The following is a 20,386-nucleotide window of genomic DNA, read 5'->3' on the forward strand; positions in this document are numbered from 1 at the left end:
CTATTCCAAAGTACGTTAAGTCTAAAAAGTGAATTTTACAGGAAACAAGTTCAAAGTTTTTTTATACCCTCCACCATTAACTTTGTCATTCCGTTTGTAACACATCGAAATATTGCTCTAAGACCCCATAAAGTATATATATTCTGGGTCGTGGTGAAATTCTGAATCGATCTGAGCATGTCCGTCCGTCCATCCGTCTGTTGAAATCACGCTAACTTCCGAACGGAACAAGCTATCGACTTGAAACTTGGCACAAGTAGTTGTTATTGATGTAGGTCGGATGGTATTGTAAATGGGCCATATCGGTCCACTTTTACGTATAGCCCCCATATAAACCGATCCCCTGATTTAACCCCCGGAGCCTCTTAGAGGAGCAAAATTCATCCCATTCGGTTGACATTTTGTACGTGGTGTTAGTATATGGACTCTAATAACCATGCAAAAATTGGTCCATATGGGTATATAAGTATATATAGCTCCCATATAAACCGATCCCCAGATTTGACCTCCGGAGCCTCTTAGAAAAGCAAAATTCATCCCATTCGGTTGAAATTTGGTACATGGTGTTAGTATATGGTCTCTAACAATCATGCAAAAATTGGTCCATATCGATCCATAATTATATATAACCCCCATATAAACCGTTCCCCAGATTTGACCTCTGGAGCCTCTTGGAGGAGCAAAATTCATCCGATTCGGTTGAAATTTGACCAATTTTTGCATGGTCATTAGAGACTATACTCTTACACCATATACCAAATTTCAGCCGAATCGGATGAATTTTGCTTCTCTTAGAGGCTCCGCAAGCCAAATCGGGGGATCGGTTTATATAGGGGCTATATAAATTTATGAACCGATGTGGACCAATTTTTGCATGGTTGTTAGAGACCATATACTTACACCATGTACCAAATTTCAGCCTGATCGGATGAAATTTGCTTCTCTTAGAGGAATCGGAACAGAGAACGGCTGCGATCTACCGCAACCGACCAGTGTATTTAGTAAACACCAACATTTGCAATCTTAAAATACCAATTAGTAAAAAAACATTTCAACCACCAATATCCAATGCAACCGTCGACTGTCGGTGTTAGTTAGTATGAGTGTTGGTATCTCGAAAACACCGTAGTAAAGCAATCACACAAATTGGTTACCCATATCTCAGCAGTTTGGTATTCTCTTATTTGGTACTCTCTCAATTCTCTTGAGCTAATGCCAACTGCTGGTAATTGTTGTTGTTGAGTGCAATCACACTTAAGTGCCACACTCGTTTTTTGTTTACCGAGCGTTGTTACGATGTCGATTGGTTTAAGATTGCAGGACACTGCATACGAACATTGTTATATACTAATGATGTTTTTATTCTCGCATTTGTATCAATGTAAAATATCGCATGGTAATTGGTGTCTTACTCACTGCCACCGACATTTTGTGGGTAAGATTGCAATACGAAAAAACGCCACCGGTTGCAGTTCTCTGATTCGGAAGCCAAATTTGGGGGTCCGTTTTTATGGGGGCTATACGTAAAAGTGGACCGATATGGCCCATTTACAATACCATCCGACCTACATCAATAACAACTACTTGTGCCAAGTTTCAAGTCGGTAGCTTGTTCCGTTCGGAAGTTAGCGTGATTTCAACAGACGGACGGACGGACGGACGGACATGCTCAGATCGATTCAGAATTTCACCACGACCCAGAATATATATACTTTATGGGGTCTTAGAGCAATATTTCGATGTGTTACAAACGGAATGACAAAGTTAATATACCCCCCATCCTATGGTGGAGGGTATAAAAAAACTTTGAACTTGTTTCCTGTAAAATTCACTTTTTAGACTTAACGTACTTTGGAATAGAGACATCGATATGCTTTTGAAAGCTTGATGTTTTTAATAAAATGTGAGTTTTATTTAAATTTACTTATTCGAAAAATCGATTCACCCTAACACTTTGCAGCACTAAACTCGAAATGTTTACTACTTGTGTTGTTCAATCAATGCAACAAGGAATGCAATTAAATATGCAATATACAGCAATTCATTAAACTACAAACAAAAATATACCCATGAAAATATTTAATTCGTTCAGATCAGAAATCATAAATTCATAATAGGCTCTTACATAGAATATTATAAATTTTCATATATGCATATACCATAGACCATAAATTGAAATGTTATAACATCTGATGGCAATGTGAATAATATTTAACAATAAAAATAATTAAATCAAAGACCATTGCAAATCAAATGGTGATATAACTAATTAATCTACAAACTAAAGTAATTTCAATAACTAAGGGAAATTTATTGCAGATATTTCTTGAAATTACTGAAGATTAGTAAAATTCGTATATAAACGAGCAATGCTAAAGGAAATAGTTTAATTATTATTGTATAATCTATGGTAAATTTCAAGCAATTCTCAGACTTAAAATGTGAAATACCTGCCTAGGTAATTCTTACGAAATTATTTTTTTTATTTTTTGTTTCAGAATAAAATGTTTACCAAACTTTTCGTCCATAGGGTCATTTATGTTACATTTTATTTCGTATTTTTCTGATATTTAAAATCTGTCTGTAAATAGTATGTACTTAGAGATTTTATTAGAGACATTGTAGGCCCATAATTTTCATGTAAAGAATTTCCACTGAATTTGATGGAACAAACCCCACTTCCAAGACAATCGGTTCAAATGATACGGTACTATGATAATGTGAATAATATTAAAATCTCTATAAAAATAACAATTGAGTTTATGTTCATGAACGGTAAAGTCAAAAACTACTGGACCTAATTTATCAAAATTTTATATGCATGCTCTAGGGCCGTGAAGAGTGTTTCTGCGTAGTTTGAAGTTCGTCCGACAGACGGTGCAATATTTAGTTATTTCTGTTATTGCAGCGTATCTCAAGGAACTACCAAGCACAAAAAAACGTCGTCAAAAAATAGTGATCATGTTCTTTTTGGATAAGGAAGTGGTGCAAAATTGGTGCAGAAGCGATGAATTAAACAAAGGCTTGTCGTAGGACGGATGTTTACCATTTCAACAGGCCTTGTACTGAATTTGCATCATTTCTTAAGGTGTGATCCGAATTCATAGTTTTTGGATGTGAATTAAAAAAAAATTGTGATATTTTGCAAAATATATAATTTTTATTTTATTTTTCTTTTTGTGTGTAATTTATTTAAATTAAATTTGTATATATATAAATTTTTTCAATCACAAAATTAATTGATTTGATTTGAAAATTTCAATTAATTTTTTAATTGATTCAATTAAAAATTTAGTTGACGTTGATTGCAAAAAACAATTAATTTTTTAATCGATTCAATCCAAAATTTAATTGATCTCAATTGTAAAACTCAATTAGTTTTTTTAATTCATTCATTTAATTATTTAGTTAAACTGCAATCCAATTTTCTTTTTAATTAAATCAGTTAAACAATTAATTTGCAATTGACAATGATAAAACAATTAAATCTTTAATAAAAACCGCGAAAATTTTTAGCCATTTCACTTTGTTTTTAGTTTGATTAAAAAAATGATTGTATCAATTAATTTTCTAATTAAAGACGTAACTATTGTCAATCACTTTCTTTATTAACTTTTTATTGCTTTTATTTTGATTAAAAAATGTATTGTATGAATGAAAAAAAACAAAACAAGTTAATCATTTCTTTAACAGTCTTCGTCTTCCGAGTTTGATTAAAAATTTAATTGTATCAATTAATTTTTTTATAGAAAAAGTTTTCATATACAATTAACTTGTTAATTGGAAATATCTTGATATTTTTTTGTGTTACGAATAAATTTTTCTACTAAACATTAAAAAAAAACACAAGTTAATAATTTCTTAACAGACTCCGAGTTTGATTAAAAAGTATCAATTAATTTTTTTAATTGGAAATATGTTGATGATATTTGTGTATGCCTTTCGGCGGTAATCCACAATTAAATTTCGGCGATCACCTGTTCATTGCAGCCAAATTTTTTCCCTGCGAGCATCTTTTGAGGTCTGAGAACAAGAAAAAGTCGCTGGGGGCCAGATCTGGAGAATACGGTGGGTTGGGAAGCAATTCGAAGCCCAATTCATGAATTTTTGCCATCGTTCTCAATGACTTGTGGCACGGTGCGTTGTCTTCTTCATATGGGGCCGTTTTGCCGACGGAAAAACTCGGGTGTATTACGAGTTAACAGCTGCAAACACCGCTCAGAATCATCAACACGTTGGTGTTTGTGGTCAAATGTGAGCTCGCGAATTATGTCGAGGGTATTTCTCTTAGGAGAAAAAAATAAAACGACTTTGAAAACTTAAGTTTTCAATCTTTATTCATTAACTTGAATCTTAAGACTAACTTAAAAACGCTAATTGGTTTTTAATATATTATTGTTAGTAGCGATGAATTCGATGACGATGTTAATATCGTTCATTGATCCATCGCCCTATTTAAATATTTTTGCATTATTATGCTGACATCGTTATTTTTGCCAGCTACAATAGGGTGGGAAGTACACATACGGATGTGAGGGTACGTAACTCCTCCCCCCCTTGTCGAAGAATTCTCCTGAATTCGATTCTTTATTTGTATCTTAATGTTTTTTTGTTTACATTGTAAATATAGTACATATACAAGTGTGGCGGTTATTGCTATAGGTATTATGCTATACATTATAGTACATTGGTATCTTAGTTCCTTTATTTCTTTTATATTTTCAATTTGTTGGAGTTCTATTTCTTTAAATGTTATTTGTTTTGGGAATTCGTTTGGTGTATTACTGTCATCTATAGTGATCTGTTCAATATACATATATTTTCTGTTGGTGAATGTTTTTTTCATTAAGCTTATTGTACAGTTTTCAAATGTGATTAGCATATTTTGTGAGCTATTTTTATATTCAAAGTTTGAAATGCAATTTTGTCGTGCTATGTTAATATCAATATTTTGTATTACAATCATATTTTCATGTATCTGTTCTATTCTTTTTGATAAATCATATACAGTTTTACAATTTTTTAAATATATACAATGGGATGTTTCTGTAAGCTCGTTAATCATTTTATTTTCCTCGTAAGTGTACATTTTATCCATTATTTTCAAAACTTTTTCTGTTGATGCGTCTATTTTATAATGATCTTTGTTAGTAATGGGTATGATTGTATATTGTGTTGATTGTATTGTTCTTGTTGGTAGCTTAATTGCTAATATTAACGAGTCGTTGTAAATCATTAGCCCTAGTCTACATAGTTTTATTTTTAAGAAATCTATTTCATATTTGTTTATTTCTTCTGCTGTTAATATTGATGGATGAAGTGTATTATATTTAGCGGATGCTATGTTTTCTAGGATTTCGTCCACTTTGTTTTCTAGGAATTGTAATTTTAATAGTTGATCATGGTATGTAAGTCTACTTATAATATCATTATTATGGGTTTGTATTTGGTTGATAAATTTGGATATTTGATTTCTATCGTCCATTATTGTATCTTTTAAAATATTGATTGAATCATTAAATTTTGTGTTAATATCTACTTGTTTATTAATAGTGTTAATTGTTTGTAAATTGTTAATTCTGTTTGCGTTTAAGCTGTGTTCAATTTGTTGTCTGTCGTCATCGTTCATGGTTCCGAACAACCATTTATGAACATCCCCGACTATGTTTAAAAGGCCTCGTTTTTGTCTTTTTTTATTTGGTGTTATCGAACTAATTTTGGCTCTTATATTTTCTATTTGGGTTTTTAGGTGTTGTTTTGTATCAACGGACAGTGTTTTTATGTTATATTGTATATTGTCCAGTACGACATTTAGTTCGTTTGGGTGTATGATGTGTAGTATAAGATCAGTTTCGTTAACGATGTCCACAGTTCCTGTCGGGATCATGCAATATCCGTTTTTGGTTTGTATTGGGGTTATTGTTAGGGATGCCAATGTTAGAGGTGTTGTAATCGAGAGAATCATCAGAATTATGAATACCTGTGAATTTAGAAGGACGCTTTATATTAGACACATGGATGTTGGTGAGGTTCCTTTTTATAAATTTGGGTGTTTCCTTATGCCTGACGTTTTTATAATTTTTTATGAAACCCTCCTGTCTTTGTTCAATATATGTTTCTCTATTCTCGTTTGCTTTTTCTATGTGTTTTTGTTTTATGTTTTTGAGACGATTATATATTTTGTTGTGGTCAACCTTATGATTTTGAGCTTCGAAGGGTGTACATCCAATTGCACTGTGATAGTTATTGTTATACAAGATGATAGCTTTATTCATTTGCATAATAATGGGTATTTTTTCCTCAATATTTAGTGTTCTAATTTTTTCCGTTAAAGTATTATTAAGTCGTTCTGCGTCGGAATTTCCGGTGTGACTATTTGCTTTAGTAGTATGAAATTCTATATTTTCCGCTTTTAAATATTCTGTGACGACACCTGAGTTGAACTCATTATCGAAAACGAATTTTTTTATTTTTCCTTTTATAGCAATAAACTCTTGAATTTTACTTAGAATAGTTCTTGCATTCCTGTCTGGTAGTGGGAAACATATTGCATGTTTTGAAAATTTGTCTATAAAAATGATAAATGATTGTTTGCTGTTTATATACGTATCAATATGGACTATTTCGTTAATTGTTTTTGGAGTTTCCGTTAATGAGAATTTATTTTTAATAGGGTTACGATCGTATTTTCCTCCGCTACATATGTCGCAGTTATTTATAATTGTGTGTATATGTATTCTTAAATTTGGGTTATAGATTATTGATTTAAGTTTTTCGTATGTTGCAACTATACCACAATGGCAACATTCATTCTTGTGGAAAAGGGCAATTTGTTTTTTTAAGTCGTCTTCATTTTCTATATCTCTAGCGAATTTAGTACATTTTATAAATTTAATTTTTGGGTTTGTAGAATATTCATTTTCTATAATTTTTGATACTTTATAATATTCATGATCATTGAGATCCGAGTATATTCCAACTTTGCCGCTTTTCAGTTCCCTTCGTAGTATATCGAGGGCCAAATTGTTATTAATGTCATCTTTTTCAATAAAGATTCTTTTATTTCCGAAAACTGTGGTTGTAGAGGTTACTTTTTTATCTGTAAGGATTAGCTGATGTTTAAATCTGTTGACGACTGTCTCTAAAATAGGTATACTATATCCTAGGTCCTCTTCTTGAGAATGGACGGTTTGAACTACCAATGATTCTGAGTCACTTTTGTCTCTATCTCCTGGTAATAGTTCGTTGCTTGGTTCTTCTAGATTATCGGTTCCGATTTCCTCGAGGTTTATTTCGTCTTCTCGTATTCTGCTTAAAAAATCGGCGATGTAATTGGCTTTTCCTTTTATGTAGTCAAGGGAGAAATTATACTCCCCTAGATTTATAAGCCATCTTTGAAGTCTTGGGCTAATATCTTTGCCAGAGTATTTAGTCATCAGCCACTTAAGTGGTTGATGGTCACTCTCAAGATCAAATTCTCTACCATATACATATGGTCTAAAATATTTTACTGCCCAAACTATGGCAAGTAATTCTTTCTCTATTGTAGCGTAATTGCATTCGTGTTTGTTTAATGTACGAGATGCATAAGCAATTGGGTGTCCTTCTTGAGATAGAACAGCCCCTATTGCAAAATTACTGGCATCTGAAGTGATTTTAAATTTTTTCTGAAAGTTTGGATACCTTAGTATAGGGCTTTTGGTTACTAAATCTTTAAGTTTTTCAAATGAGACTATGTATTCTGGATCATTAATATTTATGGATTTGCCTTTTTTTAAGAATGTTGTCATTGGATGTGCTATTTTTGCATAATCCTTTATAAATTTCCTATAGAATCCTGTCATTCCGAGAAAGGATTTTATTTGTTTTACAGTACTGGGTAACTTTAATTTTTGGATGATGGAGACTTTATCGGGGTTTGGTTTTATTCCTTTAGCGGTCAATAAGTGACCCAGGAATTGTGTTTCTTTTCTTAGGAAATTGCATTTGTCTACTTGAATTTTTAGTTTAGCGTTTTGCAATACTTTAAATATTTTCTTCAAGGTTATCATATGCTCTTGAAGCGATGTGCTAAATATAAGAATGTCATCCATATAGACAACACATGTTTTATTAATGTAGTCCTTAAGGACTTCATTCATTAGCCTTTGAAATGTGGAAGGGGCATTTTTCAGCCCGAAAGGCATTCGAACAAACTCATAATGACCGGAAGGAGTTGAGAAGGCTGTTTTTTTTCGATCTTCTTCCCTGATTAGAATTTAGTGAAAACCCTTGGCTAGATCAAGAGTTGTAAAATATTGAGCTCTACCAAGTCTGTCTAGCAATGAATTTAGGTTAGGGATAGGGTATTTGTCATCCACTGTGAATTCATTTAGTTTTCTATAGTCTATAACTATTCTATATTTTTTTATTCCTGAATTATCCATTTTTTTCTCTACGATCCATAGTGGGCTATTATACGGCGAGTTACTTTTTTGAATTATATTTTGATTAAGCATCTCTTCAATTTGACGATTTATTTCAGATTCATGTATTTGTGGATATCGGTACATTTTTGCATATATAGGCTTATCTATGGTTGTTACTATTTCATGAAATACTTTATGTGTTGCTGATAGGTTATCTCCTTCTTTAAAGAAGAGATCTTTAAATTCATTCAGTAACTTTGTGGTTTGTAATGTTTCTTCTTTGTTGAGATGGCTCAAATCAAACTTCTCACGATTTTCGTGTTCTATTGTTTCAAGAGTACATATGTTGTTCATATATTCTGGGTATATATACTCTTCGAAGTATAATTTTTGATTTAATAGTTCTACGAATCCTACTTCAGTGTTTATTTTCGCTTTGAACGGTATAAGAAAATTTTGTCCTATTATGCCGAAAAAATTTTTATTAGAAAAGTCTATTATTTTCCATTGCAAATTACCTTCACATTTTAATTCTTTTGGAAAAGGGGTTACAATTACGTATTTAATTTCTTTGGTACCGTTAAGGGTTCTATAAATCCATGGACTTTTTATTCTAGTCATTGGGTAATCTTCTTTGAGAATACCCTGTTTTAGAATGCTAGTGGTTGAACCTGTATCAACCAGACATCTGACTTTTTGTTTTCCTATTGTTAGGGATATTATGGGTAGTTTTGCTCTTGAGGCAATATCAAAAAAATTTACTTCGTTATTCGTTTCTACTTTTTCTTCTTCGATAGTGTCCACTTCCATATACACTGGTCTACTAATAGTACTAGTTTGGTTAGATCCTTGTCTAGGAATATAGGTATTTCTTTGTTGGATATTCATGCTGTTAGTTTGTGTCGGTTTTTGTTGGTTAGTGTTGTATTGGTAGTTATGTTTTTGTTGGCTAGTGTTGTAAGTGTTATAGCTAGTTTTATGCTGATGGTTATTCTTTTGTTGGGTAATTTTTTGTTGGTAGTTATTGTATTGTTGGTTAGTGTTGTAAGTGTCATAGTTAGTTTCATGTTGATAATTATTATTTTGTTGGTTAATTTTTTGTTGATAGTTATTATTTTGTTGTTTAATTTTATGTTTGTAATGAATGGCTCTTGGGTCGTCCAAGGCCCCTATTTGTGTATATCTCCTAATCACTTCATTTAAACTACTATGTTGGTCTATATGAGACCTCAATGGTATATCTATTTTCTCGATTAAAACGTTTACAAGATCTTTATCAACCCTACTTGGTTCGTACATTACCGGTCTCGTTACATCGAACAAATAAACTTGACTTAGATCATATTTAGCTTTTTCAAAAAAATTAAATAATTCTCTTAAGGTTCTTACTTTAACTTGACGACAGTTATTGAAGATATCGCCATATGTCATCTTTGGTCTGTTGAAGTCTATCAGTTTGGTTTTTATTTGGTCCCACGTTGCATCTGGTCCTAATTCTCTAACATAATTTCCTGTCGCTCCCAATATTTTTTCGTTTATGATGATCGACGTTGCCAGTCTTAAAAAATTGTTGTTGTTCTTCGGACATAGGCTTATTATCGACTCCACCGCTGAAATAAAGGCTACTGTTGAGTGATCCTCATCTAGCGGCTTTAGCTGCCTAAACTGAGTTAAAATGTCCTTTGGGGATAGACATAACTGCTCCTGATCCCACTGCTGAACTTGTTGTGGTTGTTGTTGCGATTGTTGCTGCATTTGTAACTGTAGCTGGTTTATAATACTTTCTTGTCGCCTTATGACTTCTGCCATTTGTTGTATTCCATTTTCTTCACTCAAATTTCGATTTGAATCGAATTCTTCTTGCCTGGACATTTTGTTGGTATGTATTCTTCTTTTCTGCACTTTTCGGCTCACAATATCAAATGTCTTTTTTTTTTGTTTTTTTTTTTTTTTTGTCTGTTATTTCACAGTGATGGTTTGGTTTAAAGCAATTTGTCACTTAAATTTTTTTCTGTTGTTGTTGGTTTCTTATTTCATTGTTCACAGTTGAATATTTTAATTTAAAACCATTTGTAGTTGCTTTTTTTATGAAAATTGTCAATCGGTTAGCCGGTATATGTTTTGTTTTTGTTTTTCAAGCTTTCAATCGTTTAGTCGGTATATATTTTTTATGGTTCTTTTCAATTAAATTCTTTAGAATTTAATTTCCGTGACTGCGCCAATTATGTCGAGGGTATTTCTCTTAGGAGAAAAAAATAAAACGACTTTGAAAACTTAAGTTTTCAATCTTTATTCATTAACTTGAATCTTAAGACTAACTTAAAAACGCTAATTGGTTTTTAATATATTATTGTTAGTAGCGATGAATTCGATGACGATGTTAATATCGTTCATTGATCCATCGCCCTATTTAAATATTTTTGCATTATTATGCTGACATCGTTATTTTTGCCAGCTACAATAGGGTGGGAAGTACACATACGGATGTGAGGGTACGTAACTCGCGCGGCACCCATTTTGCACAGAGTTTCCGCATATCCAAATATTGATGAATGATATGACCAACACGTTCCTTTGATATCTTTAAGGCCTCTGCTATCTCGATCAACTTCATTTTACGGTCATTCAAAATCATTTTGTGGATTTTTTTGATGTTTTCGTCGGTAACCACCTTTTTCGGGTGTCCACTGCGTTCACCGTCCTCCGTGCTCATTTCACCATTATTGTTGATTTCCCTGGGGCAGAGTCCGGAAACTCATTATCAAGCTAAGTTTTTGCTTCCACCGTATTTGTTTCCCTTCAGAAAATAATATTTTATCAAAACACGAAATTCCTTTTTTCCATTTTTTCACAATAACAACAAAAGTTGCTTCACAAAAGACGCTCTATCTCACAAACTAATTGACTTACAGACGTCAAATTTTGACACGAATCATCTTAAGGTTGGTACTATATAAAAATAATATGGATTTAATACTAGCGACGCTATCTATGTGTCAGACCGGGGACTTATCAGCCAACCTTACATTTATAGTCATTCGGGATTGTTTCAGTCTCATTAAAAATTATGGAGAAATGTCTAATGGGGGCAGTGTTTTGTTTTGTTGGAATATGTCTCTTACCTTAGGTCTTCTTGGACGCTGAAATAAAAACAAAAATACAACTTTATTAGCTCTATATATTTAACGATATTTTCTATGATACTCGTATGAAATATTTCAATTAAATAGACAAAAAACAATTCGATAAATTTACATCAACACCTTTACGATAAAATGAAATTCCCAAGAGAATAATAACGAAAGGAACCACTGAACGAATTGCTAACAACAAAAGAACTTTAAAGTTCAAATCTATCGAATGTTACCAACGGCATGCCAAACATTTTCATGGATATTCATTTGCACTACGCACTTGGAATATCCAATCGTTTCGCATTCAAACATTGTTGGTTATACCCCAGCATCGATGTAGTCAAACAGATAACTGCCATTATTCTATTGAGGTACATGTTTCCCATTTCAAGTTCAAGTTTAGACCATGGAACAACAATCAGACTTGGAAAATAGACAAGAAAAAATTCAATATTGTGTGCCATCAGCAAGAAATGCCACAAAGCAGAGAAAAAAGGGAGAAACTGGGAAAATAACCTCAGGGTGCAACAAAAGGAAAATGCAAATCAGCAGCATTGACTGGCCTGCTACTCGATGTCAAAGGTCTTGAATGCCACTTAGACCGCACAACCAACACCAGCATCAAAGTAAACATTTACCCACACAGGTCATTTCAGGAGATGCTATCAAATGTCCTTAGTTCAAAGACTTCCAACAGGGTATTTGTCCTTGCATTGCTACATCTGGTTAAGAATTACTAATTCATGAGATCAAATATTCGGATAATGGCCCGATATTGAGACAACTTTTATTGAGGGCAATAATTGTCGGCCATGAGCATAGATGCGGCCATAAACCATATGGTTATTAGACTAAAAACAAACATGGCTTCAAGGTTTGTAACGATGCACTACAAAAACAAAATATTTTCTAAAGCTCCATGGATAAATCAAGGAAAAATGGTTTTCAGGGTATAGCGAAAAGACACCTGACCAAAAAAAAAACAAGTTTAAAAAAAACTTAAAATTTTTTATGAAAAAATTTATTATGTCAATACCTCTTTCAATATCCCAGCAAAAAAATTTGAAGTTGTTCCACAAACATTTCTTTTAAAGCCCATCCCAGAATCCCACATCGATTTTCTTCAACTTCCGATGCAGTCCTTTTGGGCAAGTCCACAAACATTACTTCTAAAGCGCATCGTGGGACCCCCCAATGATTTTTTTCCACTCCCGACGCAGTCCTTTTGGACAAGTCCTCAATCATTTCTTCTAAAGCGCATCCTGGGATCCCCCAATGATTTTTCTCTCTTCCAATGCAGTCCTTGTGGACAAGTATTAGAAAGTGCGCAATCAGGTAATTTTAAGTGCAAATTTTGGACAATTAAATTTCACAAAAAATAGAAAATTAAAAAAAAAATAGAAAAGTAATAAAAAAGTAAAAAAATAATAATAAACAAGTATATACGGCCGTAAGTTCGGCCAGGCCGAAGCTTATGTACCCTCCATCATGGATTGCGTAGAAACTTCTTCTAAACACTGCCACCCACAAGTGGCAGTTAAGTTGCGGTAACGCTTGCCGATGGCAAGATATCTTAAAACCTCCTAAAACCATCTTCTAAATTATATGTAAGTCCATACGTGGTATATATTATATCGAAAAAGATCGATCCAATACGTATATAATTCAGTTTGACAAAGTAGACATACAATTTTGACAAAATTTTCTACAGAAATAAAATTTTAACAAAATTTTCTATAGAAATAAAATTTTCACAAAATTTTCTATAGAAATAAAAATTTTCACAAAATTTTCTATAGAAAGAAAATTTTGACAAAAATGTCTACAGAAATAAAATTTTAACAAAATTTTCTATAGAAATAAACTTTTGACAAAATTTTCTATAAAAATAAAATCTTGGTAGATTATTTTTGGCTCGAGTGGCAACCATGATTATGAACCGAATAAAATTTGAACAAAATTTTCTATAGAAATAAAATTTTTGCAATGATGAAAATTTTATTATGAACAGAATAAAATTTTAACAAAATTTTCTCTAGAAATAAAATGTTGACAAAATTTTCTATAGAAATAAAATTTTGGTAGATTATTTTTGGCTCTAGTTTCAAGTTTTGTGTGATTGGACCAATTTTGGTATGGTTGTTAGCGACCATATACTAACACCACGTTCCTAATTTGAACCGGATCGGATGAATTTTGCTCCTCCAAGAGGCTCCGGAGGTCAAATCTGGAGAACGTTTTATATGGGGACTATATATAATTATGGACCGATATGGACCAATTTTTGCACGGTTGCTAGAGACCATATACCAATACCATGTACCAAATTTCAGCCGGATCGGATGAAATTTGCTTCTCTTAGAGGCTCCGCAACCCAAATCTGTGGATCAGTTTATATGTGCGCTATATATAATTATGGACCGATGTGGACCAATTTTTGCACGGTTGCTAGAGATCATATACCAATACCATCTACCAAATTTCAGCCGGATCGGATGCAATTTGCTTCTCTTTGAGGCTTCGCAAGCCAAATCTGGAGATCGGTTTATATGGGGGCTATATATAATTATGGACCGATGTGGACCAATTTTTGCATGATTGTTACAGACCATATATCAACACCATGTACCAAATTTCAGCCGGATCGGAAGCAATTTGCTTCTCTTTGAGGCTCCACAAGCCAAATCTGCGGATCGGTTTATATGGGGGCTATATATAATTATGGACCGATATGGACCAATTTTTGCATGGTTGTTAGAGACCATATACCAACACCATGTACCAAATTTCAGCCGGATCGGATGAAATATGCTTCTGTTAGAGGCTCCACAAGCCAAATCTGAGGGTCCCTTTATATGGGGGCTATACGTAAAAGTGGACCGATATGGCCCATTTTCAATACCATCCGACCTACATCGATAACAACTACTTGTGCCAAGTTTCAAGTCGATAGCTTGTTTCGTTCGGAAGTTAGCGTGATTTCAGCAGACGGACGGACGGACGGACGGACGGACGGACATGCCTAGATCGACTCAGAATTTCACCACGACCCAGAATATATATACTTTATGGGGTCTTAGAGCAATATTTCGATGTGTTACAAACGGAATGACAAGGTTAATATACCCCCATCCTATGATGGAGGGTATAAAAACTAAATTGCATCCCCGCTGGGATTTGAACCTGTGCTGTTTGACTTTTTCGCTTCCATGGAAGGTCTTTTGAGAAGGGTGTGCAAATTACGAGGACTATATTTGATAAAAAAATGCCTCTGGTGAGATTTGAACCTGCGTTTCTTATTTTTGCGTTCATACTAATAAAGAACAGCTCGAGAAGCAATTAGAATGTTATTCTTTGGTGTCGTATTACGATCATATCTCAAACATTTGAATTGACCTTTCGATGCTTTATGTTCAATGGCGTTTGTGGCTGAGTGTGCTAAGGCGTTCTGTTATGGTGCCATCACACCCAGGTTCAATCTCTTGTCGGAGCGAAAAAGTTTTTCAAACTGCAAAAAAATTAGATAATAGGAAAATAATAGTGTAATAAAAAATTTGGTTAAAAAAATTTTTTTTCGCGTTTTAAATTTATTCATTCAAATTAACTTCCAGGGCACAACTTCTAAAGCAATGCAAAGGATCCAAAAAAGGAGTACTTCCGTCCTATGACAAGCCCATGTAAAATTCATTGGAGATGATCGAAGTTTGCACTACTTCCGGATCACAGATTGGGGATCCAAATTGGAAGCTTTTTTTTTGCTGAGTTGCGTTCTAACGCGAACAAGAAAATAATCAATTCCCCCAAAATGCATACGGAAAACTTAAAATGTCTGTATCTCTTAAACTAAAGTTCTATCCAAAAAATTTAAATTTCGATGAAAATCCTTAAAAAATCAAATTATTATACGAAAAACTTGTTTTGGCCATATCTTAATTCATAACCACCCCTAAAAATCAAAAATTCCATCCAAATCCTGGAAAAATTTAATTTTTTATATAAAACACTTGTCTTTCTCATATCTCCTAAACCATGCGTCCTAGGGCGATAAGGAGCTTAATTCATAACCACCCCCATAAAATCAAAAATTCCATCCAAATCCTGAATAAATTGAAATTTTTATATGAAAAACTTGTTTTGCTCATATCTCCTAAACTATGTGTCCTAGAGCGAAAAGGAGCTTAATTCATGACCACCCTCAAAAAATTGAAAATTGCATCCAAATCATGGAAAATTTTAAATTTTTATATGAAAAACTTGTTTTGCTCATATCTCCTAAACTATGCGTCCTAGAGCGAAAATTACCTCTCCCAAAAAATCAAAAATTCCATCCAAATCATGGAAAAATTTAAATTTTTATATGAAAAACTTGTTTTGCTCATATCTCCTAAACTATGCGTCCTAGAGCGAAAAGGAGCTTAATTCATGACCACCCCCAAAAAATTGAAAATTCCATCCAAATCCTGAAAAAATTGAAATTTTTATGTGAAAAACTTGTTTTGTTCATATCTCCTAAACTTTGCGTCCTAGAGAGAAAAGGAGCTTAATTCATGACCACCCTCAAAAAATTGAAAATTCCATCCAAATCATGGAAAAATTGAAATTTTTATATGAAAAACTTGTTTTGCTCATATCTCCTAAACTATGCGTCCTAGAGCGAAAAGGAGCTTAATTCATGACCACCCTCAAAAAATTGCAAATTCCATCCAAATCATGGAAAAATTTAAATTTTTATATGATAAACTTGTTTTGCTCATATCTCCTAAACTATGCGTCCTAGAGCGAAAAGGAGCTTAATTCATGACCACCTTCAAAAAATTTACAATTCCATCCAAATCCTGAAAAAATTGAAATTTTTATATGAAAAACTTGTTTTGGTCATATCTCCTAAACTATGCGTCATAGAGCGAAAAGGAGCTTAATTCATGACCACCCTCAAAGAATTGCAAATTCCATCCAAATCCTGAAAAAATTGAAATTTTTATTTGAAAAACTTGTTTTGCTCATATCTCCTAAACTATGCGTCCTAGAGCGAAAAGGAGCTTAATTCATGACCACCCTCAAAAAATTGAAAATTCCATCCAAATCATGGAAAAATTTAAATTTTTATATGAAAAACTTGTTTTGCTCATATATCCTACACTATGCGTCCTAGAGCGAAAATGAGCTTAATTCATGACTAAAAAATTGAAAATTCCATCCATTGTTTTGCTAATATCTCCTAAACTATGCGTCCTAGAGCGAAAAGGAGCTTAATTCATGACCACCCTCAAAAAATTGAAAATTCCATCCAAATCATGGAAAAATTGAAATTTTTATATGAAAAACTTGTGTTGTTCATATCTCCTAAACTATGCGTCCTAGAGCGAAAAGGAGCTTAATTCATGACCACCCTCAAAAAATTGAAAATTCCATCCAAATCCTGAAAAAATTGAAATTTTTATATGAAAAACTTGTTTTGCTCATATCTCCCAAACTATGCGTCCTAGAGCGAAAAGGAGCTTAATTCATGACAACCCTCAAAAAATTGAAAATTCCATCCAAATCATGGAAAAATTGAAATTTTTATATGAAAAACTTGTTTTGCTCATATCTCCTAAACTATGCGTCCTAGAGCGAAAAGGAGCTTAATTCATGACCACATTCACAAAATTTAAAATTCCATCCAAAAGTCTGAAAAAATTGAAATTTTTATATGAAAAACTTGTTTTGCTCATATCTCCTAAACTATGCGTCCTAGAGCGAAAAGGAGCTTAATTCATGACCACCTTCAAAACATTTAAAATTCCATCCAAAATTCTGAAAAAATTTAAATTTTTATATGAAAAACTTGTTTTGCTCATATCTCCTAAACTATGCGTCCTAGAGCGAAAAGGAGCTTAATTCATGACCACCCCCAAAAAATTGAAAATTCCATCCAAATCCTGAAAAAATTTAAATTTTTATATGAAAAACTTGTTTTGCTCATATCTCCTAAACTATGCGTCCTAGAGCGAAAAGGAGCTTAATTCATGACCACCTTCAAAAAATTTTAAATTCCATCCAAAATTCTGAAAAAATTGAAATTTTTATATGAAAAACTTGTATTGCTCATATCTCCTAAACTATGCGTCCCTAGAGCGAAAAGGAGCTTAATTCATGACCACCCTCAAAAAATTGAAAATTCCATCCAAATCCAGAAAAAATTGAAATTTTTATATGAAAAACTTGTTTTGCTCATATCTCCTAAACTATGCGTCCTAGAGCGAAAAGGAGCTTAATTCATGACCACCCTCAAAAAATTGAAAATTCCATCCAAATCACGGAAAATTTGAAATTTTTATATGAAAAACTTGTTTTGCTCATATCTCCTAAACTATGCGTCCTAGAGCGAAAAGGACCTTAATTCATGAGCACCCTCAAAAAATTGAAAATTCCATCCAAATCACGGAAAAATTTAAATTTTTATATGAAAAACTTGTTTTGCTCATATCTCCTAAACTATGCGTCCTAGAGCGAAAAGGACCTTAATTCATGACCACCCTCAAAAAATTTAAAATTCCATCCAAATCCTGAAAAAATTGAAATTTTTATATGAAAAACTTGTTTTGCTCATATCTCCTAAACTATGCGTCCTAGAGCGAAAAGGAGCTTAATTCATGACCACACCCAAAAAATTGAAAATTCCATCCAAATCATGGAAAAATTGAAATTTTTATATGAAAAACTTGTTTTGCTCATATCTCCTAAACTATGCGTCCTAGAGCGAAAAAGAGCTTAATTCATGACCACCCCCAAAAAATTGAAATGAAAAACTTGTTTTGCTCATATCTCCTAAACTATGCGTCCTAGAGCGACAATGGACTGAATAGTCTAAGTGAGCCTGAATCTTAATCGGGCTGCCACTTTAACCTAGAGCGACAAGGACCTTAATTCATGACCACCCTCAAAAAATTTAAAATTCCATCCAAATAACGGAAAAATTGAAATTTTTATATGAAAAACTTGATTTGCTCATATCTCCTAAACTATGCGTCCTAGAGCGAAAAGGAGCTTAATTCATGACCACCCCCAAAAAATTGAAAATTCCCTCCAAATCCTGAAAAAATTTAAATTTTTATATGAAAAACTTGTTTTGCTCATATCTCCTAAACTATGCGTCCTAGAGCGAAAAGGAGCTTAATTCATGACCACCCTCAAAAAATTGAAAATTCCATCCAAATCATGGAAAAATTGAAATTTTTATATGAAAAACTTGTTGTGCTCATATCTCCTAAACTGTGCGTCCTAGAGCGAAAAGGAGCTTAATTCATGACCACCCCCAAAAAATTGAAAATTCCATCCAAATCCTGAAAAAATTGAAATTTTTATATGAAAAACTTGTTTTGCTCATATCTCCTAAACTATGCGCCCTAGAGCGAAAAGGAGCTTAATTCATGACTACCTTCAAAAAATTTAAAATTCCATCCAAAATTCTGAAAAAATTTAAATTTTTATATGAAAAACTTGTTTTGCTCATATCTCCTAAACTATGCGTCCTAGAACGAAAAGGAGCTTAATTCATGACCACCCTCAAAAAATTGAAAATTCCATCCAAATCCTGAAAAAAATGAAATTTTTATATGAAAAACTTGTTTTGCTCATATCTCCTAAACTATGCGTCCTAGAGCGAAAAGGAGCTTAATTCATGACCACCCTCAAAAAATTGAAAATTCCATCCAAATCATGGAAAAATTGAAATTTTTATATGAAAAACTTCTTTTGCCCATATCTCCTAAACTATGAGTCCTAGAGCGAAAAGGAGCTTAATTCATGACCACCCTCAAAAAATTTAAAATTCCATCCAAATCATGGAAAAATTGAAATTTTTATATGAAAAACTTGTTTTGCTCATATCTCCTAAAATATGCGTCCTAGAGCGAAAAGGAGCTTAATTCATGACCACCTTCAAAAAAATTTACAATTCCATCCAAAATTCTGAAAAAATTGAAATTTTTATATGAAAAACTTGTTTTGCTCATATCTCCTAAACTATGCGTCCTAGAACGAAAAGGAGCTTAATTCATGACCACCCTCAAAAAATTGAAAATTCCATCCAAATCATGGAAAAATTGAAATTTTTATATGAAAAACTTGTTTTGCTCATATCTCCTAAACTATGCGTCCTAGAGCGAAAAGGAGCTTAATTCATGACCACCCTCAAAAAATTGAAAATTCCATCCAAATCATGGAAAAATTGAAATTTTTATATGAAAAACTTGTTTTGCTCATATCTCCTAAACTATGCGTCCTAGAGCGAAAAGGAGCTTAATTCATGACCACCCTCAAAAAATTGAAAATTCCATCCAAATCATGGAAAAATTGAAATTTTTATATGAAAAACTTGTTTTGCTCATATCTCCTAAACTATGCGTCCTAGAGCGAAAAGGAGCTTAATTCATGACCACCTTCAAAAAAATTTACAATTCCATCCAAAATTCTGAAAAAATTGAAATTTTTATATGAAAAACTTGTTTTGCTCATATCTCCTAAACTATGCGTCCTAGAACGAAAAGGAGCTTAATTCATGACCACCCTCAAAAAATTGAAAATTCCATCCAAATCATGGAAAAATTGAAATTTTTATATGAAAAACTTGTTTTGCTCATATCTCCTAAACTATGCGTCCTAGAGCGAAAAGGAGCTTAATTCATGACCACCCTCAAAAAATTGAAAATTCCATCCAAATCATGGAAAAATTGAAATTTTTATATGAAAAACTTGTTTTGCTCATATCTCCTAAACTATGCGTCCTAGAGCGAAAAGGAGCTTAATTCATGACCACCCTCAAAAAATTGAAAATTCCATCCAAATCATGGAAAAATTGAA

The sequence above is a fragment of the Haematobia irritans genome, chromosome 1 (assembly GCF_050003625.1).
Source record: "Haematobia irritans isolate KBUSLIRL chromosome 1, ASM5000362v1, whole genome shotgun sequence".
Lineage (NCBI taxonomy): Eukaryota > Metazoa > Arthropoda > Insecta > Diptera > Muscidae > Haematobia > Haematobia irritans.